General features: G+C 39.8%; 1 protein-coding gene across 1 annotated transcript in view; it reads right to left on the bottom strand.

The window, feature by feature from the left end:
* LOC149169224 (pantothenate kinase 2-like) overlaps positions 1-25,445 on the bottom strand; it is a 403,110-nt gene that overhangs the window by 299,160 nt on the left and 78,505 nt on the right. The window lies entirely within an intron of this gene.

The following is a 25,445-nucleotide window of genomic DNA, read 5'->3' on the forward strand; positions in this document are numbered from 1 at the left end:
GATTCTGAAGAGAGCGATATTTTAAGTGACCAAATCGCTCATGCCAAAGTTTGCTCACTTTCATTATGAGCAACAAATACCGAGGGAAGATTTGATGACCCAAAGTTGTGAAACTTATACAACCTTGTAGAATCATCAGCAATGCCAGTAGCTAAAATCTGTCTAGGATCTCTTAGGTCCTTAATTACAACATCATGAGGTGAAAATTCAACGATTTTACCTTCACCTGAATGAGTTATCTGATATACAGATAGAAGGTTGCACGATAAGGTTGGAACACATAATACATCATTAAACTAACCATTGTCTAGATGAACAGTTCCAGTCCCTACAACACTAAGAGATCTATCATCACCAACATATATATTTTTGGTGTTACAATCATTTAAAGAAGAAAACATGGCTTTGTTTTTGGCCATGTGATAAGAAGCTCCAGAATCAATGAGCCACTCATGAGAATGAGAAGAAGAAGATACATTTAGTGCATAGCCAAACCGAGATGCTTGACAACCACATGCAGAAAGTGCCATTCCTGAAGATGAAGTTGAAGTTGAAGATTGCTCCAAATGGATGTTATGCTTCTTCATTGCTGCTTCCAAGGCTTCCATCTTCTTAAAGCATTTGGATTCTAAGTGGCCATCTCAATTACAAAAGTTGCAATGTCTATCAGTCTTCTTCCCTTTGTTTTTATTTGTCTTATCATTTTGTTGAAATGATTTTTCATTTTGAGGCTGAAATTGCTTAGGACCCTTGTTTGGTTTAGGACCATTCTTTTTAGGATACAACTTCTTAGGATTCTTTGGATTTGGTTGCTGCTGGGCGGCTAACGCTTTCTTAGAAGAGTTTCCAAGATGAAGAAGACCAAGGTACAAGAGTTTTTCTTGTTCTCTTATTAAAGAATCACAAAAGGAATCAAAGGAAGGGGACTTGTAGGTTTGTCCTTGAGAAATGAAGGCTTCTCTTGTAGAATGGAAGGTGGAAACAAACACAGAATAGGTTGGTCCCAACTTAGTAAGAATGGAGTAGATAAGGCTACTATCTTCTTTCTTAACCTTAACACCTTCCAAGAGAAGTCTAAGGGTCTTGAACTTGGACAAAAAATATTCAATGCAAGAAAAATTATTGGGGTCCAATGTAAGCAATTAATTTTCAAGTTGATGGGCTTTAAGTTCATTTTTAATTCCAAAGACTTTAGTAATCTGTTTCATTGCTTCATCAGGAGTATCAAGTTCTGCAATATGGAATCTAAGATCTGGAGAAAAAGACATTCCTATCAACCCACGTGCTTGGTCTTGTCTATTTTCCCATTTAGCTGCCTTGTCTTCATCTTTCGGTTTGGTCTCTTGGTCTGTGGCTATTCTGTAAAGACCTTTACTTCTAAGTAAATCCATAATGTAGGACCACCATTGGAAGTAGTTGGTGCTGTCAAGAATAACTTGGCATGGACTTTCCATTTTAAAAAAAAAAAACTGAAGCTATAGATGCTGAAACTAAGTGTTTCAATGGAAAGATCTCGAAAAATTAGGCTATTTCAAAAAAAACGGTTCTGAAAACGGCTTCCGGATGAAGAAGTTATGGCTTTTTGAAGAAAATTTGATGAAGTCGCCGACGAAGTGTGGGAATGTGCGGAAATGAAAAATCCGCCCCCACAAAATGGAGACTTGAACCCAAGACCTCTACTCTCATAAATTAGCTTTGCACCAAGTGAGCTATACAAAAAGTTTGAGAGAGAGAGGGGGAGGGCGGGGGGGGTTGATGCTTTGGGTTGTGTGCTTGCTTTGAGAAATCTCTTTTTCCCTACAAAACAAAAAACACAAAACCCAACACGGACATACAAAAAAAACGAACCTTGTGGCTCGAAGTTAGCTTTAGCCGGAAACTAAATATTTTCCTCAATGTTTCTGATTTTCCGAGATCACACTAAGGCGCAGTGGAAAAGAGCATACGCATGAGAAAAATCCTTCCTTTCTGTTTCTGATTTGCCCAGATCGCACAGAGTCGCAGGGCAAAGAGCATACACAGAAATGAAAGGTATAGATCCGGTAATAAAAAAGGCTAAATAAACCAAAAACCGAAATAAACAGAGAGAAAATAACTGTAAACTGCAAATAAACATTGTATACCTCCAAATCTTAAAAATGACACAGCTAGGGCTACCAGAAACCTTTTCGCGTGAAACGAAAGGGGTTCCTCACTGGAACAGATGCTCCCAACACAACAGAGCAGTCCTCTCGGCCTGAAAGCAGTCAGAAACAATAGATCTAGGAAACGGTAGTCGGATGCAGTTCTACCGGCTTCAGATTTGGATCACCAACGGACGCGGCCCTCAAATAGCTCTGATACCATGTAGGAATTTACAGGGTAAGTTCCTCAGACAGAACACCAAAGGACACCGCTCAAAAACAGATCACAGATCAATACACCAGTGTTTTGACATGGTTAAAACCCTCAAAGAGGGAAACAGTCCACAGCCTGAGCCAACGCGGCCACTTCAGGCAATTTATTAATAAAAGAATGAAAATTTACATATGCTTCTCTCATAGACGGATTACCCTACAAATGACCCTCCATCTAAGTCACCTGACACAGGGATTCAGGACACGTAGGATTCGAGATTCGTGGTGTCGGATTCGGACACGCTGGCCCCCCGGAACAGGACACGTTAAGATTCGTTCTATATTATTTTATTAAATATATATATATATATATATATATATATATATATATTTAAAAATTATATATATATATATATATATATTTAAAAATTATATATATATATATATTAAAAATTAGATATTTCTTACACAAATTTTAATTAATGATACAAATTTATTGATTTCAAACATAGATCTTCATCTATAGCTATTAGCATGCATAGTACATACAAAATTCAAATAAATGTCAGTGGTACTGGTCACATAAATGATAAATCTATTAAAAATTTAATTCATGATTCATAATTCATAACTGAAAGACAACTTACAACTACAAGATAGTAAGATAAACACACTGCCAACTGTAGTTTTCTCATTAAGTCATCAAATCAAAATGTGTTACATAGGTAGTGTTGGTGCAATGCTAATGGCAAATAGAAATATAAAATATAAAACAACTACAGGTATACAAGCCTCAAGGCATCAATCAGCATCAAAATCAGCATCACTGTCCCCATCATCATGGTCCCCACTGCTCTCCTCTGCATCCTCCTCCTCCCTTGTATCCATAGTCGCCTCTGCATCTGCTGGTATGCAGGTTGACCCCTCTAAGTCATCAAATCTAACAGGCTCTAGCACTGGATCATTGAGATCCATGTTGGCCAATGCCAACTCACCAGTGGTGTCCAGACCCATATCATGGGGAACAGTGTTACTTGGGAGCGGGAGTGAAAGCGAGGAGCGGGAGCGAAAATGGGAGCAGGAGCGACATATTCAGTCTTCAAAAGCTCTTGGTTTGGTGCTCTTGATTAAATACGAGTTCCATACCCTAATACATGACAAAATTCAATGGAAACATTGCAATCCCCCAATCCTAAAATCCTGAAAAACTGATAAGTCTGCTAGATTTTGAATGAAATCTAAAATTCTACTTTCTCCATATGAAATCCAATGAGGTCGGAACCACTCTCAAACGTCCTGAGTCATTTCATGGTAATGTTAAAAATTTAAGTAAAAGGATGAAAATGAAGATTAAGGAGAATGTCACTTTTACTTTAAGAATTTAAATTTACCATGAATAGCATATCAATACTAGAACCTAGACTTCATCATGAAGCTGCCAAAATGCTCTACTCCTTGCTGCAACAGCACAAATCACTTGCCAACAGCACAAATCACTTGCCAAATGAAAATATTAATGAGCAAACATGCCCTTTTCATACCCACACTGAGCTTAGCGAGTCCTGGAAACAGGACACGATTCCCAAAATCGCGACCCACTTTTGAAAATCGTGACACGACCTCGGATTCGACGTGTCATATGATTTGGACATGAATCAGGACCGAATCGTGTCGGATTTGCTGGATTCGGGATTCGTAGGGGGTTTAGGACGAATCCGGTTACTTAGCCCTCCATGCTCTTTAAATAGAGATCATGGACCAATCGGGTGTTAAGCCACGGATCAAGTGTCGGTAATACCGAGGAGAGAATGAACCGTCGGATCACTACATATTGTGACCGTCGGATTGTAAGTTACAAAATGTACATAGTAAAGAAACACACTTTACCTAACTCTATACTAGACCAAGTTGTACTTAACTATTTCCTATGTGTCGAAATATCCTAACACTCTGCGGCCCTATCTCATCCGCATTTCTCATCTACATGCTTCATATCTTTCCCTAGACCTGCGTACACCTCTTTCTCTTTCGCTGGCTTAGTCGGCATCCTCACGCATCAACATTTCGATTTTTTTTCTTTAGTGGCCTTTGGCCCTTTAAAAAAATAAATTCAATCTTTTCATAAAACATTTACCACATTAAAAGTTTTATTTTGGCCCTTCTAAAAAAATTTAATTTTTTTCACAAACATTATCACATTAAACTTGTTAAAGTGTGACACAAATTTTAATCTAAAGCTCCTTTCTGAGTTTTTGTGATAAGGGTTTTTGGGCCTATAATCTTTAAAATTTTTGTAGGGTAAAAATTTAAATTCTTATATAGTCAAGGCAACATATAAAAAAAATTAAAAATTTCTTTAAGTCTGACTATAGGAGAAAAAATATTTTTTCTGGATTTGAGACATTAGAAAAATTAATAATTTCCAGAATTATTTGAAGAGGTGTTTTGGCATTAATTAGCATCTAAATTTCATTGTTATCCTGAATATTAAATCGTTGAAATTTAAGTGCTTAGGCTTTCATTATTTGCATGCTTCAGCTAAGTTTTGTGATCATTGGTTTTAATGCTTGATAATTATTGAGATCGCTCATTGTCTAAGAAGGAAATTAACTCTAAGTTTGGATCTATTTACTTGAATTATTGGATATTTCTTGAATAATTAGTTTTGAAAATTTTTCAAGTAATTGTGATCAACATTTTTTGAGTACTCTATCGTGGACTTGTGGAAAATTGTATATCTTTCGGTTCTTAAAATTGAGTATTTTGAGCATCTGCATAATTAGTATTTTTAATTAAATTTCCGCTTAAGTACTTAGCATTTAACTCAGAATAAATCGTAATCTAAGTGTTTTGAGTCTTTAACATCTCGCTTCACTAAAACATCTTCTAAATCCTCCTTGCATTCTGCATTCTAAGTTAGTCTTGCATTTAATAATCGACCTCCAAGCATAAGCTTGGTTGAAAGAAAGATAGGAACACCTTTGTGTCTTCTCTTGAGAATTCTAATCTTTTAGTGTCTAAAACCGTGACCATGCAGTCGTCAAAGCTAAAGCCTCTGCAACATCAGAGGCACCGGGTACGTTAAATTTCAAGGAGAGGGATTGTTAATCACACCCTCATGTGCTTCACCTTGACTTCTCTCTATCATTCATTATCAGTTTAGGCTCAATACAGACAATGATCAAAGGACATACTTAGAATAGGCATATAAGTAAAATTAACCAAGATCCTGCATTTCACATTAGTTTTAGGAACTACATGTCATATAGGTTAGCAATTTGTCCAAGCAACAGTTATCCATCCAGTACTTGTGCTAAATTTACTCAACAAGATAGTTGACTCCATAAGACACTGGTAGCAATCGTATGAATCTAATCTAATCCTTTAAAACCCTGCTTAATCTAAAACAAGTATTTGGTCGCTTAACTGTGTTTCTCGGATTGGTTGGTTCCCAACTAGTCCTTCTTCCATCCATTTTCGTAGGGTCTACCCCCCTTAGTCTGTTGTTGGGAGACAGCTTAAACAAAGAGATTGGGGATCAGGGAGCAACCCCCGATCTAAGTCGTTGTCGCGGTGCCTAAACATTTTGTGCGACAACAAGAGGGATCTAGACCACAGTGATTAGAGGCATTTTAGGCCTATTATAAAAGCATTTCAGTGACTACTAAAAAGTCCTAACCAAGAAAGCCAAAGGCACTATATAAAGTTCAAAAGTTCCAAAGAATTGATAGACGTACCAAACCTCTTGCTAAAAGATAGCAAAGTAAAGAAGGATTGTGGTATCCCATTCAAAGTTCCTTTGAAGCAAGGAGTTGTAATGGAAGTCTAGTTGGACAACTTGTAGTAGAATTCGCTGCATATCCTAACCAAAATTCAAAACGAACAGCAATTAGTCACCTTGAGAAGAGCATCTTATATCGTGACAACATTGGAAATGACAAATACTATGGATTATGAGATCAACATTTTGACAGACATATCCTTAAAAGTTTGCTTTCTTGAAGAAGGCTTTGTAGCAGCTTCCAAGTAATCATGAAAGACAAAGGTACATGGTCTTTGTCTATAAGGTATGTATAATTGTTTTTATTTTATGATGAATAAAGGGTTTGTATAGTTACTAGATAAAGTAATGACACATAATGCATTAGGGTTTTTCCACATGTTTTGAATCTAGGGTTTATAGACATCACATTGTTTTTGGTATCTAGGGATCGTAAACCCTAGATGGGACTTGGATTAGAAAACCCTAGTTAAGTTAAAAAAAACCCTAACCCTAATTGGTTTTTTCCCTCATAGAAACCCTAGCTCCTGGAAAATATCATCTAGGATTTGAAAGATCTAAATTTTGAAAGGATAATCTAGGATAAATAAAACCCTAGCAAGGATTTGTTAATTTTTCATCACTTGTTCTATGCTACAACTATTACTTCAACAATATTTAATAGCATTCAATTTCTCAATTTTACTTCTTCAATTTTCTAATGACAGTAGAGCAATAGTAGATAGAACAAATAAACAAATGCACATAGAAAGATAGCCAAGAGACAAGAGACACAAATTTGTTATCTAGGGATTGTAAACCCTAGATGGGACTTACATTAGAAAACCCTAGTTAAATAAAGAAACCCTAACCCTCATTGGTTTTTTCCCTCATAGAAACCCTAGCACTTGGAAAATATCATCTAGGGTTTGCAAGATCTAAATTTGAAAGGATAAGCTAGGAAATATAAAACGCGAGCAAGGGTTTGTTAATTTTTCATCACTTGTTCTATGCTACAACTATTACTTCGGCAATATTTGATAGCATTCAATTTCTCAATTTTACTTCTTCAATTTTCCAATGATAGTAGAGCAATAGTAGATAGAACAAATAAACAAATGCACATAGAAAGACAGCCAAGAGACAAGAGACACAAATTTGGTCAAAGACTAGGGCAAAACCCACTGTGGGGAAAACCCTTGCAAATCTTCTTCTTATTAGATTGTCTTCAAATGTTCAGCAGAAAGAGTACATCATCCAAGTGTCAAAGTCAAACTTTGACTTAGCCAACATCCAATGTCAATATTCAATATCAAACTATTATCCAAAGCAGAGACAAAGTAAAGAGATGTAGCCAACAATGGTCAAATTTGAACCTCATGTAATCTGCCCAAGTAAACAACAGCCAACAGCAATGCAGTCAACCCTAACCAGTCAGTAGTCACGGTCAACACAACAATTTAGGAGCTCGGTCAATGTTAGTCAAACTCAGCCTCAAATGTTGATCATAGTCAGCCCAAAACAGTCTTCAAAAGTGCAATCAAACTTGGTCAAAGGAGAGAGATAATCTGTTGTCCCTATCTACAATTCTCTGTAGTCAAACCAGAAATTCAACTCCAGTCAAACTACCCAGATTGCCTTGGTTTTAGTGCCAATCAACTCGGCCTCAAGAAATCAAACTTTTGCAAGTCAAAGGAGATCAAGATGTGAGGTCAAACTCGATCAAACTGCAGCAACATTGTCCAGTTGAAAAGTCAAGACTGCCTCTAAGATCCTCACACGTGTGAAGAGAAGAGAGCTACCCTTTAACCTGTATGAACCAAACAAATGAAGAAAGAGAAGAAAGTGTGTTGTGAGATGTCCAAATGAGGCATGAGGGCACTTATATTTATATGCAACTTGAGGGGTGTCATCTTATCCTTGAGATGTGTCTTGTGACCCAAGGTCGACCTTAACAATTTTACATGAGTGAGAATAAATTAAAATTCCAACTTTTGCTTGTCCAAAATAGGTGATCTTTAGGTCGATTTTGGTCCTCTCGAAGGGAAGAATTTAATGCAACAATTATCTTCATCAAATGAGTTGTCCAAAGTGGAATTAACCCTAGTTGCATAATTTAACACTCCCTCTCAACTAGGGAGAATTCCACCTGTCAATATCTATCCATCGATCATCATATCCTTTTGTCATCATGTACTATCTTTGCTTGTCTCTGCTCATCTCATGTTGAACATTCTCGAATCTAAATAACAAGAAATGTTGCAGGGGAGCTCCAGCTACCACCCTGCCTCTATCACCATCGGGGAGATTCTGCTATCACCTAGAATCATCATCATCATCATCATCGGGGAGGCATAGATACCACCCTGATCCAAAGAAAATGGGCGAGACCAACCTACCCCAAGCATAGGGATCACACTCTATCCCAAAGTCCCTGACAATAGGTGAGAGCAACATGAGGATCACACTCTACCCTATTATCCTTGATCATCCATCTTAACCCTAAAGAGTCAGATGGTAGAACACATGCATCCACCAACTTGGGCGACATCCACCTACTGCAAAGGGTAGGGATCACACTCTATCCCAAGTCCCTCAACCCATTGACCAAATGGGAGAATTTATCCCACAGAGTGGGGAGTACGCTAACTGGGGCATACTCTAACTAGGGGAGATCTCAAGTCTCAACATCCTATCGATCAAAGATCTCTCATCCTCAGGAGCCCTATAGCTCCATTCCACACCTTGGGAGCTCAACCAAGGGGGAAGAGCACTGCTTAGTGTTCTTGATCAGCCCAGACCCTTATTCGAAAGGGTCATCTCAACCAGTCCAAGTTGCTCTCTGAAGACCAAGAACTTCCCTTTCGGCAAAGGCTTGGTGAGGATGTTGATTATCTGCTCATCTGTCGAAATGTGATGGAGTCTCACAGCTCCTCTCTACACCATGTCACGGATGTAATGATATCTGATCTCAATATGCTTGGACTTGTCGTGAAACACAAGATTCTCGGACAAACGAATCCCACTTTTGTTGTCGCAATAGATGATTGTCGTGTCCAGAACCTACTCAAATAGCTCTCCAAAGAGCTTCCTCAACCAAATTGCTTCACAACTCGCAAGGCTAGCTACAATATACTCGGCCTCAGCAGTGCTAAGAGCTATGGATTTCTGCTTCCTGCTCATCCATGATATCATGGTAGATCCCAGACTAAAACAACATCCAGAAGTACTCTTCCTGTCAACAACATTACCGGCCTAATCTACATTTGTATATCCATGTAGTCTAACATCTCCAGTGGCACATCTTAGTCCAAGGTTAAGAGTCCCATGTAGATATCTCAGCACATGCTTGGCAACAACCCAATGTACATGGTGACGCTCAGTCATAAACTGGCTTAAAGTGTTAACTATGAAGCATATGTCGGAGCGAGTATTCACAAGAACATTAGAGCACCAACCAATTGTCGAATATACTAGGTCTAGTCCAGCAGCTTTTCCATGCAGTTTCTTGAAATTCATATCCATACGAGTAGGCAAAGACTTGCATTCAATCATGCCAAATCTCTCTAGGAGTTTCACAACATATTTTCCTTGTGAAAGGAAAATCTCGCCCGCCTTTTGCCATACTTCTAATCCCAGGAAATAGTGCATCGGACCAAGGTCTTTCATCTCAAATTCGAAAGCCAACTTCCTCTTACATTCTATAATGAGAGGGTCTAAACCTGTCATGAATAAGTCATCAACATATAATAACAAAATGAGAGGGATACCTTGGACCGTTTGGAAGTACAAGTTTGGATCAACATTGCTTCTTGTGAATCCCAACTTTATCAAGTAACTATCGATACGAGCATACCAAGCACGGGGGGCTTGCTTCAATCCATAGAGAGATTTCTTCAATCGGAATACATGGGTCTTCCTGTCATGAACTTCAAATCTTGGAGGTTGTTGAAAATACACTTCTTCTTGTAGCAAATCATGTAGGAAGGTGGTCTTCACATCCATTTGGTGGAGAGTCCATCCCTGACTTGCAGCAAGGGCTACTATCGAACAAATGCTTGTGTATCGAGCCAGAGGAGCAAATGTATCGTTGTAATCTTCTCCCTCTTTTTGAGTGAAACCATGAGCTACAAACCTTGCCTTGTATTTTTCGATGCTTCCATCAGCCCCATGCTTGATCTTGTAGAGCCATTTCAAGGTTACCACAGATTTTCCCTTTGGTCTCGGCACAATATCCCATACATCATTTTCATAATGGACTCATATTCTTCAGCCATTGCATCCTTCCAGACTTGTTCCTTCACAACTTCTTCAAAGGTACTAGGTTCGGCTTGAATCATCTTGCTCATGGCTACAGCATAGGCTTGGTACCTGCATGGCTTCTTGCTTTCCCTGAAAGTTCCCCGAGCAGCAGCATGTTTCTCAGCATCTTGTAATGTGTCCTTGAGCCATAGTGGTCTTTTCCTTGTAGGGCGGTCGCATGGAGGAGGATCCAAAGGGTCCATAGGCTCCATGGGATCATCAACAATCTCCTTCCTGAATTCAGGTACAAAAGGACCTTCTAGGCTATCCATCTCATCATTGTTATCTTTAGGAGGAGTAGGTGGAGGGAGGTCCCTTGCTTTTCTAAGGGTAGCATCTTCATCGAATGTCACATCCCTGCTAACTTCAACCTTCCTTTGACTAGAAATATATATTGCAAATGCTCCAGAATCTTCACTATATCCAACAAACGTACCTTTCCTTCCTATAGCTTCTAGCTTGTTTCTTTTATCCTTCTGCACATGGAAGTACACGGGGCAGCCAAAAATCAGAGATGACCAATATTGGGCTTGACACCTATGATTACTTCCTCGGGAGTCTTGTTGTCCAAAGCTTGATGAGGCAACTTGTTTTGAACATATACCGTTGTGTTCATTGCTTCATCCTAGAGGAACTTTGGCAGCGTTTGATCATGGAGCATAGCTCTGGCAGCTTCCACAATGGACCTGTTCTTTCTCTCAGCCACTCCATTTTGTTCGAGAGTGTAAGGCACAATGGTCTCCTTCTTGATTCCTTCCTTCTTGCAAAAGTCTATGAATTCATTTGAGATGTATTCCCCGCTGTTGTCAGACCTAAAGATCTTTATTTTCTTCCCTGTATGATTTTCCACCAAAGCCTTGAATTCCTTGAATATTTTGAATGCCTCATCCTTGTGCTTCAAATAGTAGATCCATGTCTTCCTTGAGAAATCGTCAATGAAGGTGATGTAATAAAGATGACCCCCAAGTGAATGCATAGGCATTGGACCACATATATCAGAATGAATGAGATGAAGGATTTCTTTCATCTTGTTTTCTCTAGAGGGGAATGGTCCCCTTGTCTTCTTTCCACTTGCACACCCAGGCCATACTTCATCATGTTGGGCTTGAACATCAGGGATTCCAGAGACCAGCTTCTTCAACTTCAAAAGTGCATCATAGTGTAGATGGGCTAGCCCTCAGTGCCACAACTTGATTTGAAAATTTGTATTATGGACCATGGCTAGAAGAGGTCTTTTGATGACTCTACAGAGTCCTTCAAACCTAGTTCCCAATGTGAAGGCATTTCTCATGTAGGATTCAGCAGGCCAAGTAAATACTTTTCCTTTAATAAATGAAACCCTCATTCCTTTATCCTCCAAGGCAGATATCGAAACCAAATTCTTCTTCAATCCCGACACATAATACATCATGAAGCAAAACAGATTCCCTAGAGTTCAGGTGAAATTTGAAAGAACCAAAGACCTTTACGAGATGAGTGGTATTGTCACCAAGGATAATGTTCAAATTTGTCTCCCTCCCTACCAGATTAGAGAGAACCTCCTTGTATCCAGAAAAGTGATGAGAAGACTCGCTATCAACCAGCCAACTATCCCAAGAGTCTGGAGGAGATGAACTAGCTAATGCAGAAATAAGAATATATTCAGATTGTTTAGTAACATTGCCTTCATACCTGGAGTTTCTTGGCCTTTTTGGAGGACGATAGCTATCATCACAATCATTGGGGGAGCCTCTTCTTCTTTCATTCCTTCTTCTATCATCTCTTCTTTCATATGACCTATTGTTGTTGAAGCCACGGTTATTGTTATAGGACCTTGAAGAGTTCCTTCTTGGAGCATCTCTCTTTTCGGGACAATCTCGAGCATAGTGACCCTTTCGATGACAATTGTAGCACTCAACATCTCTATTCGTCTTCTCAATTCCTTGGAATCTTGATTGGATTGAGGAGAATTTCTTGATTTTGATGGCTTTCCCTTCCCTTTCTTTGCATTCTTCTTCTTTCCTTGAGCAACGTAGGCAGAGGGCTCTCCTTCGTTTGATTCTTGAATTCTTCCTCTACATATCTCCTTGATTCTTCTTATGTGAGTTTTCCAACAAGCTCATCGAATGTCGATATGTTGTTGTTGTTGTTGCTTATAGTAGTAATGAAAGTTTCCCAAATAGAAGGAAGGCCTCTAAGAGTTACAATCACCAATTCTCTGTCAGGTGTGATTTCCACAACTCTTAGCAATTGATCTCTAATACAAGAAATCCTCATTATGTATGATTGCACAGATTATCCTTTGTTCATCTTCATGTCTTTGAGTTGACCTTTCAAAGAGATGATTTCATTCAAATTGTTCACTTCATAGTTCATACATGCCAGCAATTTTTCCATACATCTCCTTGGACCTTCTCAAATTTCCAACATAAGCAAATAGATTATCTTGTAAACCATCAGCTATAATTTACTTTGCCTTTAACTCACCTTTCTTATGCTTGTTTTTGACAGCAGCGGAAGCATTTTTTGGAGGCTCAGGTACTCTTCCTTGAATGAAGTCCAACACATCATTGTTGTCAGCTATGATCTCCAACCTGACTTTCCATGCAACAAAATTGGATGAATCACCCAGCTTTTCATGCTCCTTGAAGAAAGAGGAAGACATTTTTACCAAAAGATTTTCCCTTTTCAATCAGCTTCTTGAGAGATGGATGCTCTTGCTCTATGTCTCTTGGGCTTGTCTTCACCTCAGCTCTAATACCATGTTAATTTTTCATCACTTGTTCTATGTTGCAACTATTACTTCAACAATATTTAATAGCATTCAATTTCTCAATTTTACTTCTTCAATTTTCCAATGATTGTAGAGCAATAGCAAATAGAACAAATAAACAAATGCACATAGAAAGACAGCCAAGAGACAAGAGACAAATTTGGTCAAAGACCACGGCAAAACCCACTATGGGGAAAACCCTTGGAAATCTTCTTCTTATTAGATTGTCTTCAAATGTTCAGCAGAAAGAGTACATCATCCAGGTGTCAAAGTCAAACTTTGACATAGCCAACATCCAATGTCAATATTCAATATCAAACTATTATCCAAAGAAGAGACAAAGGAAAGAGATGTAGCCAGCGATGGTCAAATTTGAACCTCCTGTAATCTGCCCAAGTCAACAGCAGTCAATAGCAGTTCAGTCAACCCTAACTAGTCAACAGTCAACACAGCAATTTAGGAGCTTGGTCAATGTTAGTCAAACTCGGCCTCAAATGTTGATCACAGTCAGCCCAAAGCAATATTCAAAAGTGCATTCAAACTCAGTCAAAGGAGAGAGATAATCTGTTGTCCCAATCTAGAATTTTATGCAGTCAAACCAAAAATTCAACTCCAGTCAAACTGCCCAGACTGTCTCGGTTTTAGTCCCAGTCAACTCGGCCTCAAGAAATCGAACTTTTGCAGGTCAAAGGAGATCAAGATGTGAGGTCAAACTACGGTCACACTATCCAACTGAAAAGTCAACACATAAAAGTCAAGGCTGCCTCTCAGATCCTTGCACGTGTGAAGAGAAGAGAGCTTCCATTTAACCTGTACGAACCAAACAAATTAAGAGAGAGAAGAAAGTGTGTTGTGTGATGTCCGAATGAAGCATAAGGGCACTTATATTTATATGCAACTTGAAGGGTACCATCTTATCCTTGAGATGTGTCTTATGACCCAAGGTCAACCTTAATAATTTTACATGAGTGAGAATAAATTAAAATTCCAATTTTTGCTTGTCCAAAATGGGTGATCTTTAGGTCAATTTTGGTTCTCTCGAAGAGAGGAATTTAATGCAACAATTATCTTCATCAAATGAGTTGTCCAAATTGGAATCAACCCTAGTTGCATAATTTAACAGGGTTTAAGCAAAAATGAAACCTAGGGCTTGAAGTCAAATCCTTAGGACTAGATGTTTCCGGTGAAACTCAAATCCTTATAAGGATAGGTCATGGGATATCTAGGGTTTGAACCCAAAATCCTAGAAGCACACTTTTGAGAAATCATAAAAACCCTAGATTGTCAAAATTGACACCATGCTCTTGTTTTTGTATATTTTTCTTGGTTGTACTTGTCAATGAAAAATGCAAATACACTATGAAGGAAGCAATATGATGATGAGCATGATGAAAAAAGGAAATTGTAAGGACCCTGATATTCATGACGTTGAAGCTTCCAGTTGATGAAACATATTTATTGAAAAATGAAGCAAAACCTTGTTGCAATATGGTGACAAATCATGCAAAGAAATTTAGAGGGAGATCTAAAAAGATAAGTGTTTTTGTGCTTTATTTTTAAATCATTACTAAGAATGTGGACTCTTTAATGATGTGAAAGAATGACTAGAATCAAGAGGACTAAGATTAAGAGGGAGTTGAAAAGGATGTAGACTTGTTGATGATAAAGACTCATTGATGATAATATTGATGATTTGGATCCATGATGATGATGAGAATTCTTTGATGATGATATGGACCTCTCGATGATGTGGATGATGATATGGATTCCTTGAGGATTGTGATAATGATGAATGATGTGTATTCTAGGATGTTGACGATGTGTACTCCTTGTTGATGATGATAAGTACTCCTCGTTGACAATGATGTATGACTCATTGATGACATGGATGGTGTGATTGGACTCATTGATGACGATAACATGGACTCATGGACTTGTTGATGACATGGATTCGTTCATGATGTGGACTCCCTGATAACATGAACTCCTTGATGATGAATATCTTGATGATGAAGTGATAATGATATGGTCAACTGCTTGATGATGACATGGATTTCGTGATGATATGATGATGATGATTCCTTAACGATGTAGACTACTTGATGATGATGAAGATATGGAGTCACGAAATCCATGTCATCATCAAGGAGTCCATATCATCATCATCATCATCATCAAGTATCTTGGACTCCAAGATATCGATGGAGTCCATTGTACTCTTTCGTGAACTCTTTGTTGATCATGAGAACTCCTCTTTGGTGATAATGATGTGATGAGATTGGCTCGATCTAAGAAGGCTAAGATCAAGAGGGAGATGACACACTCTCAAGAGATATGTATTATCTTGATTATTTCTATTGATTATTTCATTATGAGTATGTTGGCTTGCTTGGTTGTTCTTGTTCTTCGATAGACTCCTAGTGAGGATTGCAGGTACATAATGGAGACTGCCAAGGTGTGGCAATCGTTGGAAATGACAAAAGAACAATGTGACAAGAAGACTCATGATAGGCTCTGTACTCAGAGGGAGCAGACAAGATTAGCCTGATTGAAGCACGTTTCTATGAAGATGATTAGAAGTTTTGAACACCGATGTTGACCTAGATATGCTAAAGATGAGCCTGGGATTTTTCCTTCTATGTAGAGGACTTTTGTTTAAGAGGAGTTGTTTTTGACATGAGCTTGGTAGTATCTTGGTACAATGGACTGCAGGTCCATCGATATCTCCCTGATAAACGATTTGAAGAAGTTGCAAGACTCTAATGTTGACTTGATTGATTCACTGATTGGTTCATTGATCTATCTGCGAAGTCTATTGTTATTTGTTGGATTCAATTATGGTTTGTTGGATTCTACTATGGTTGTTGATGCCTACTTCTATAAGAAGCCACTTACTATTTGTTAGATTCGACTATGGATACTGACATTCGCCTCTATGAGAAGCCAATTATTGTAGACTAGTTGCCGATGGTTGCTTCTGTGAGAAGCCATTGCCAAGGTCTACTATTGTCTGTTGATAGTTGTTCCGAGAGAAGCCCTAGCTGAAGTTGAATGAACAATTGAATGTTGTTGTACCATGGCTACTCTGATGTTGAACTGATTGCTAATGTTTATATAAAGGAATTAGAATGATTGAGAATCCCCTTAAAGAGGAAACACTGATGACAGCATCATATTGATGGATTCCTCCCATAGAATTTGAGTCGTGAAACATTGTTGTCCAAGAGATGTATTGATGATTCCTCCTATAGGTTGTGTGCAGTGAGACACTGTTGTCTGGGAGATGTATTAATGATTCCTCCTATAGGCTGTGTGCCGTGAGACATTGTTGTTCAGGAATCGTGTTGATGATTCCTCCTGTAGGTTGTGCCGTGAGACATTGTTGTTTGGGAATCGTGTTGATGATTCCTCCTGTAGGCTGTGTCGTGAGACATTGTTTTCCGAGAGATGTATTGATGGTTCCTCCCTTAGATTGTGTGCCATGAGATCTTGTGTGGAGGAGATGCTTTGAGATGGATGTTATGTATCTTTCCTTATGATGAGTTAGAGAAATAAAAACTAGGATTGTGTTCTCTTCCTTGGGTTGTGGGCCACGAGACCTATGGATTGGTTGGGAAGATTGATTTTAGGAGAATGAAAAACAACCTCCCTAGCTAAGAGGGAGTGTTGAAATAAATTGTAGCTATGGTCGGCATTTTTCATTGCATACAGAAAGAAATTAATTTTGGTCACCTACGAGTCAGCACAAATAAGCCTTTCAAGTCAGCTCCTTAAAGGTCATCATTGTGAAAAGTTCTTAATCTACACATCAAAAATCCTACTGCAATCATTGGTTTATCATCTCCTACTTGTTTTTACATTCAACAAGTTATTTAATTATTTAAATAGCGATGAAAACACTATTGCAGACTACACATACATACAAATCATGAAATGAAATAGAACGAGACAAATACACAAGGGACACCGTTATTTTTGGACAATCGTCCCCTGAAAAAACCCAATGCGGGAAAACCGATGCAGCATATAGAGGGTTTGTATTATTAAGCAGATTTTTGAATACAACTAGGGTGCCAAATCTAGCTCACCCAACAGAGAATAAACCCGGCCAGCACCTGGATGAACAAACCCCATAGGTGACTGTGTTGTTCCCAGTGTTGGGCAGCGATGGCTGCTCCAAGCTCTGCGCTGGAACTGTGTCACCTCCTCTAGGAGTTGCTCACTGCGTCACTGAGACCCCTTAGCCTCCACTGCGACACTGCGTCAATGCATCACTGCGACATTGCGTTAGAGCTCTCCCTCTGTGTTGTCTCTCCTGGTGCTGCTCTGCCTCTCTGTTATGTATTCTCGGCCTTGGACTGAAGTCCCTCTACCGAACTGCCCCTCTCACTGCAACTCAGATCACCTATTCGATTTTCTCAGCAAACCACGCCCCAGAAAAATCGAACTGACTGATCTCTCAAGTGTATCTCCAACTGACCCTCAAGTCCCTAATCAATAACTAAGATTAAAACAAACTTGATCCTCGTCACTTAGAAGTTTCTCACCCATATTCTTATTAATATCCATTAATATTTTTATATTCCTAAGTTTAGACTTAGGAACCCATTAAAAATATTAATTATTCTAATAATTTCTCATCTGGGTGGAATTTCTCCAAACGGTTTCTGGATTTTGGAGATCTCATGTGTTCTAGCCTCTCCACAAAATTTCGGAGCTAGAGCACATCTGATGCTACCCAAAATCAACACTCCCTCTTAGCGAGGAATGTGCTCTAGCAATACTTCTCAATAGAAGTATTACATTGATCCACTACATTGGTCCTCTGCGCTGCTGATGCTTGGTCTGCTGCCCTTCATCCACTGCACTGTTGCTTCTTCTATTGTTTCCCGTGACTCTGCCACTGTCACTGCTACATCTGTACTACAGCTCCCTCTCAAAATATTACATCATGCTACCCATAGCACTGTCACTGCTAACTGTTGCACTGCAACTCAATTACTGAGAAGTAAGTAATTGAAACTTCACCCAAAACTGACATGTTGGTCAGTCTGGATGCCTCGTGATGCTGAAGCTACCTCTACTGCTAATCTATGTTGACCCTTTGTTGTTGTTGCGCTGCTACAAACTGCTTTGTGCCTCTTGCGCTGCAACAACATCCACTGCGTTGCCTCAAACTTTGGCACTCTAGCTCTGCCACTGTGTCTTCATCACATCTCGCTCCAACCAACACCCATCATTTTGCTACTATCGTGAAGGGCTCCCGTAGCCGTATGTGATCCAAGAGTTTGGGCACCTCAAGGATCCTACCCATGTTCATGTAGTCCTCTCGACTACAACTCCATGTCGCCCCACCTCTTTTCCAGAGGTGCATGAGCACTCATGGCACAATTGTCATCCTCACCTTCCCTGTCAGCGTCCGCTGGAGCAGCCTACGATTCAGAAGCTTCCTCCTTGCCCTTCTTCCGGGGGCACTGAGTGGCATAATGTCCAAGTTCCCCACACTTGAAGCATCTGACCTTAGAAATATCCTTCTTCTTTCTCTTATGTTGCTCTTGTTGTCCCAATGATGCAAGAGCTGCATCCTCCTCCTCCTCCTTCTTGACCCGGGATCCTTTGTCGCTACCCCCCACCTTGGCCAACCTCCTGATCTCTTCTTGTCGAAGCGCTGCCCACATCACCTCCCAACTGGGGAGAGTCACTCTGCCCAAGATACTTTGGACAGATGTCTCCCAGTCCTCGGTGACTGCATTCAGAGCAATCCTGACCATGAACTCAGGATCTGGTGTAGACCCCACGGAAATCAACTGGTCTCTAATCCCTTGCAACCTGAGGAGGAAGGGATCGATCTCTTCTCCCTTCTGCATCTGGTACTATCTCAGCTGATTTTCTAGTAGCATCTTTCGCTGGATGGAAGTGCCCTGGTACAAGGTGATCAGCGTCTCCCACATCTCCCTTGTTGTTTCTTTCTTAGCAATGTGTGGTACTACATGATCTTTGACCTCGTCTAGGATCATGCACTTGGCCTTCGCCTGGGCATCCTGTACTTCTTTAATGGATCAGCATCGACCGGAACAGCAACTACTTTCAAGGCATAGTCCTTGATGTGATTTTTGTCCAGCACTGCTAGGATCTTGGCCTTCCAAATGACAAAATTGGAAGTTCCATCCAATCTGTCATGATCCCTCGGTCCATTGACTCATATCTCTGCTCAACAAATATTGGATAGGTTCTCTTCCCCCTCTCCTGCTGCTAATCCAACAACACTTGGATCTGGATTTCTTTGGCGCAAGAAACCCTCTAAGGAACAAGCTCCTCTAGACTCCCTTTGAGTCCTGATTTCCTTCATGGAAATCCTCTGGACAAATGTCGAATCACTCCTCTCCAATCCTCCTTTGTTGCTGCAACCCGGATCTAGATTTCTTTGGCTAGAAATATGTCAAGGCAGTGATTCCCTCTACCTCGGCTCTATATCCACAGGCATTGTTCTGCACCAACAACAACAGCGTCCCACCAGCTCCTCTGATCGAATCTGCTCTGCTCCCCCATCCCCGACAATTGAAGAATTTGAGCTCCTCTAGCTCTGTGCAATCACTGCGTGAGCTCGATCAACTCCTCCTGGCCATTGTGTCACTCCTTCCTGATCCGGAAAGATGACGTGGTTCTGCGTGAGCCTGATCTGCCCCTCTGCTTTTGCGCTGGCCTAGACAGCTGACGTAGTTACTGCGCGGGTCCTCCCAGCTATTGTGTCACCCTCACCTGTCTCTAAATGCTGACACAGGCACTACGTGAGCCTCTGTGTAACCTCTTATGCACTGCATCACTCTCCCTCTGCGTCTCTAGCTCTAGAACAACATTGTCAATCGAGACAGCTACCTCTCTACAGCGAATTCTCTAGATCTCCAGGCTGGTGTCTTCAGTGTCCTATGATATGCAATTCTCTGATACCATGTGAAAAATTTTGAATCTACACATCAGAAATCCTACTGCAATCACTAGTTTATCATCCCCTACTTGTTTTTACATTCAACAAGTTATTTAATTATTTAAATAACGATGAAAACACTATTGCAAACTACACATACATACAGATCATGAACTGAAATAGAACGAGACAAATACACAAGGGACATCGTTATTTTTGGACAATCATCCTCGAAAAAACCAATGCGGGAAAGCTGATGCAACGTATAGAGGGTTTGTATTATTAAGAAGATTTCTGAATACAACTAGGGTGCCAAATCTGGCTCACCCAACAGAGAATAAACCCGGCCAGCACCTAGATGAACAAACCCCACAAGTGACTGTGTTATTCCCAGTGCTAGGCAGCGATGGCTACTCCAAGCTCTGCGCTGGAATTGCGTCACCTCCTCTAGGAGTTTCTCACTGTGTCACTGCGACACTGCGTCACTGAGACCCCTTAGCATCCATTGCGTCACTACGACACTGCGTCAGAGCTCTCCCTCTGTGATGTCTCTCCTGGTGCTGCTCTGCATCTCTATTATGTATTCTCGACCATGGACTGAAGTCCCTCTGTCAAACTACCCCTCTCACTGCAACTCAAATCACCTGTTCGATTTTCTCAGCAATCCACACCCCAGAAAAATCGAACCGACCGATCTCTCAAGTGTATCTCCCACTGACCCTCAAGCCTCCTCTTATACTTTTCTTGTTGATGAATCAGTCCCTAATCAACGGCTAAGATTAAAACAGACTTGATCCTCGTCACTTAGAAGTTTCTCACCCATATTGTTATTAATACCCATTAATATTTTTATATTCCTATGTTTAGACTTAGGAACCCATTAAAAATATTAATCATTTTAATAACTCCTCACCCGGGTGGAATTTCTCCAAACGATTTCTGGGTTTTGAAGATCTCGTGTGTTCTAGCCCCTCCACAAAATTTTGGAGCTAGAGCACATCCGATTCTACCCAAAATCAGCAATCATGTCGGCCCCATTAGGGCTAATTAGCCCTCACATGATGCCTATTTATATGAGGTCGTTGGCATTCATGTCGTCCACAATCAAGCACAAACAATTCGGTCTGTAATCACAACGAATTCGGTCTTCCATTACAGAGTATATTCACACGTGCAAAGAGGAAAAGAGGGTTCTTTTGACTATGGCTTGGATCTCCTTTGGGTGAGTGGGGACAAGCCTCCACTAATTTCTCCATCGAATCTTTCAACTATCCCTTGGGCATACACTGATTTTTTTCTTGCTATAGCATATCTCTGTGTTGACAATTGTTTGACTGGCCAACGTGGAGTTCATTTGGCATGTGTGTATTATCCCAAGCATAGCGTATTTCCCTTTGATAAAAGTTTGATAAATGTTAACCATGCATTGAGACAAAAGTGGAGGGTGAAGTGGGTCCCCTCCCCACTCACTTACTTTCCACCTTAGACTTTTATAACATTTGATTTTGAATTAAATCAAAGTTTGAACTTTTACCCATATGTATGCCTCATGAGCTCAACATGGAAACTTTTTACTTGCTTTGACTTTGTAATTGAGTCTTGTTTGGTGGGCCCCACATGATTGCCACATCACCTTTAACCTTCACCAGAATTTCCATGTCACTTGTTTGACTTATTTTGACTTCGGCAAAATTTATGAATTTTTCCAATTATTATTATTTTTTTCTCATTTTTTGCCACTGTCACTAGGAAAATCGGGTTTTCAGGGACTATCAGTCCTCTTTTGACCCTCAAAGTGGGTCCTAGGATAATAATGGACCTTTGAGGATGAATTTTGAGTAGTCACACGCCCCAGACATTTCCTAAAGCCACTTATTTACACCATTACATAGAAAATAATTAAAAAATCTCGTTTTGCAAGAAATTTTTAATTATTAAAAAAACCTACTTAGACCTAGCCAAATTCCATGAAATTTTTTGTGTGATCTAGTATGGTAATATACATCGACTCTAGACACTAAGATGTGTTAGGGGCTCAAGTTTCAAACTGTCACCCCAGCTTTCGGCTAAAAAGTGAGTGAGAAAACCCAAAAAATTATCCACCTCTGAAAAAGAAGGGATAATTAACCAGATAAAAAAACACACCAAGGTGTACTCGTTTACTAATCGAGTCCCAACATCCTAGGCCTGTTACAGACTCAAAACTCATCATTACTAGTATCACTTGTTACAATTCCCCGCAGGGTGTGGAATCTGGGTACAAGAAAGATGATGAGAAGATAGAAGTAGAGTTTAAAAACTTTGTTGACTGATGATATCTGATGGTACAAGTGTCCTCTGATCATCTTTGGGCATGGAGCCTTCATATAATCATCAAATGCCACTCCAGTGGTCAATAGGACAGAGGTGGAATTACTCTCCTTCTATTAGCAGACTTTGACTAGGTATTTCATTGTTGATTATTTTGGATTTGTTGGAACATTCAGATGTACTATTTATGGACAGAATCTCTCTCCCATAAGGAAAGAATTTTTGGGTTTTCTCCTTGTGGGTTTTGCCCTTGCTGTGGGCCTAATATTGGTGTCTCTTATCTCTTCCTTATTGTCTATTGTTCATTGTCTACTATGATCTCTATTAACTTCTCTTGTTGAAGAATTAATGTTGAATCTTTTCATGTATAGCTACTTGTTGACTAAAATCTAAAGAATGAATAATTTATATCAACATAAGTAGTTATCAATTGTGAAAAACTACTCTAGTCATTACAACTCTAGAATTTCAACAGATGTCACCTTTGATGAGAAGGTTGCATATTGGAAGTCTAAGGAAGTTTCCATGGACTCCTATGATGAAGTAAAGCATGAGGCTTCTAAGGAAGAATGTTCAAGTTCTACAGAATGTCCTAAAGATCCAGAAGGGCCCTATGAACCTATAGAACTAGTTGTTGTTCCTGAGATCAGGAAAAGACCAGCATGGCTTAGATCTACATTGGAAGAAGCAGAAGGACATGTAGCTCCAGATGGCACATCTAGAGAAAGTAAGAAACCTAAAAGGTTTTCTAGTTATGCAACTCTTATGACTAACCTTATTGATGCAGAACCTTCCACTTATGAAGAAGCAGTTAGCCAGCAAGTATGGAAGGAGGCCATGAATGAAGAATACCAATCCATCATGAAGAATGATGTCTAGGAGATTGTGCCAAGATCATAAAGGAAATCAATGGTGACATCAAAATGGATATAGAGGATCAAGTATGTTGCAAATGGAAGTATTGACAAATACACGGTGTGATTTGTAGTTAGAGGGTTCTCTCAAAAAGAGGGAGAAGACTATAATGAGACCTTTGCTCCAATTTCCAGGTACACCTCCATTAGATCCATTATTTCTCTTGTTGCTTTGTTGGGATGGAATTTACATCAGATGGATGTGAAGACTGCTTTCCTCAATGGTGTAATTAAGGAAGAGGTGTACATAGAGCAACCTCAAGGTTTTGAGGTGCATGGAAAGGAATCTCACATTTGCAGGTTGAAGAAGGCCTTGTATGGACTTAAGCAAGCTCCAAGAGCTTGGTATGCTCGAATTGATAGCTACCTGATGAGATTTGGATTTACCAAGAGCGGCGTTGATCCAAACCTATATTTCAAGGTTGTAAAGAATGCTCTTTTGATTCTATTGCTATATGTTGATGATTTGTTTCTGACAGGTGTTGAACCTCCTCTCATCAATCAGTGCAAGAGGTAGTTGGCCTCTGTGTTTGATATGAAGGATCTTGGCTTAATGCATTATTATCATGCATTATTAATGAGTTTGATATGAAGCATGGCAAAAGCCTGACGAAGTCTTCCTTGGTCAAGGAAAGTATGTTATTGAGATTCTTCAGAGATTTGGCATGATGCATTGTAAATCCTTGGCAACTCCCATGGTAACTAACTTAAAGAAGTTGAGAGGCTCTGAATCCAGGTTAATAGATCCATCTATGTCCTGGCGATTGATTGGTTTGTTGATGTATTTGGTTAATACCAAGTCGAACATTTGCTTTGCAATGAACACGTTGAGCTAGCTCCAGATGGAACTGAGACATGGTAATTAGATTACAGCAAAGCACATTTTGAGATATCTACGTTATACTCTGAACTATGGTTTGAGATATGTTGCAAACAATGATGTATAGCTTCAAGGATATACAGATGTTGACTAGGTAGGGAGTGGTGATGACAGGAAGAGCATATCAAGGGTATACATTAGTTTGGGTTCCACTATGATATCTTGGATGAGTAGGAAGCAAAGATCTATGGCACTCAACATTCGAGAAAAAAATAAATATATTGTATCCAATGAAGCACGTATCGAAGCAGTGTGACTTTGGAAGTTGTTTCCAGGACTATTTGACCAATAGTTGGAATCAACAATGATATATAGTGATAATCAAAGTTGTGTGAAGATTTCAGAGAATCATGTGTTCAATGACATGTCAAAGTATATTGAGATCAAGTACCATTGCATCCATGACATGGTGCAGAGGAGAGCAATAAGGCTCGAGTACATCTCCATTGATGAGAAGACAACTGATATTTTGACAAAGTTGTTATCCAGAGAGAAGTTCATGTACTTCAGGGGCAAGTTGGGGGTCGGGGCTTGTGGAGATTGCCCTTCTCATTTAGAGGGAGTGTTGATATCACAGTTGTATGGATGGACATTCTCCCTAACGAGAATGGTCTGAGAGGCCCAAAGAGCTCCCTAGATAAGTTTGAGTGAGTGGCTCTCAATGAAGAGACCCAGATTATTCCCCATGTAGGGTTGAGTGTGGTCTCTCAGCATCAGGACCCAGATTACTCCCCATGTAGGGTTGAGTGTGGTTTCTCAGCATCAAGACCTAGATTACTCCCCAATTAGGGTTGAATGAGATCCAACCCCAGATTACTCCCCAGTTAGGGTTGAATTTGATCTAGCCCCAGATTACTCCCCAGGTAGGGTTGAGTGAGGTTTGTCAGTATCAAGGCCCAAATTGCTCCCCAAGAGGGTTGAGTGAGTGTCTACTAGTACTCCCCAGGAGGGTTGAGTTAGTAGCTCATCATCTTGGCCTAGCGAAGAGGCTTTTGTATTTGAGGACCAGATTACTTTGAGTGTATCCTGAGGGTTATGGTGAACCCCAATAGTCTATGGTGACTAGTAGATGTTGATGATATCCCATGGGTCAAGTATCAACCAGGATATGGCAACTAGCAGATGTTGATGATTAGATGGTGATGTTGGGGATGATGATGTTGATGATGATGATTTGATATAACCTTTTCTTAGGTAAATTTGTCAACAATGAGTACACCTATGACAGTCATTACGAATACCTCCCTAGTTAAGTGGGAGTGTTGA

Source organism: Pinus tabuliformis, chromosome 4_2 (assembly GCF_031772625.1).
Source record: "Pinus tabuliformis cultivar Carrire ecotype Pingquan chromosome 4_2, CPIR1, whole genome shotgun sequence".
In the NCBI taxonomy this organism is placed as follows: domain Eukaryota; kingdom Viridiplantae; phylum Streptophyta; class Pinopsida; order Pinales; family Pinaceae; genus Pinus; species Pinus tabuliformis.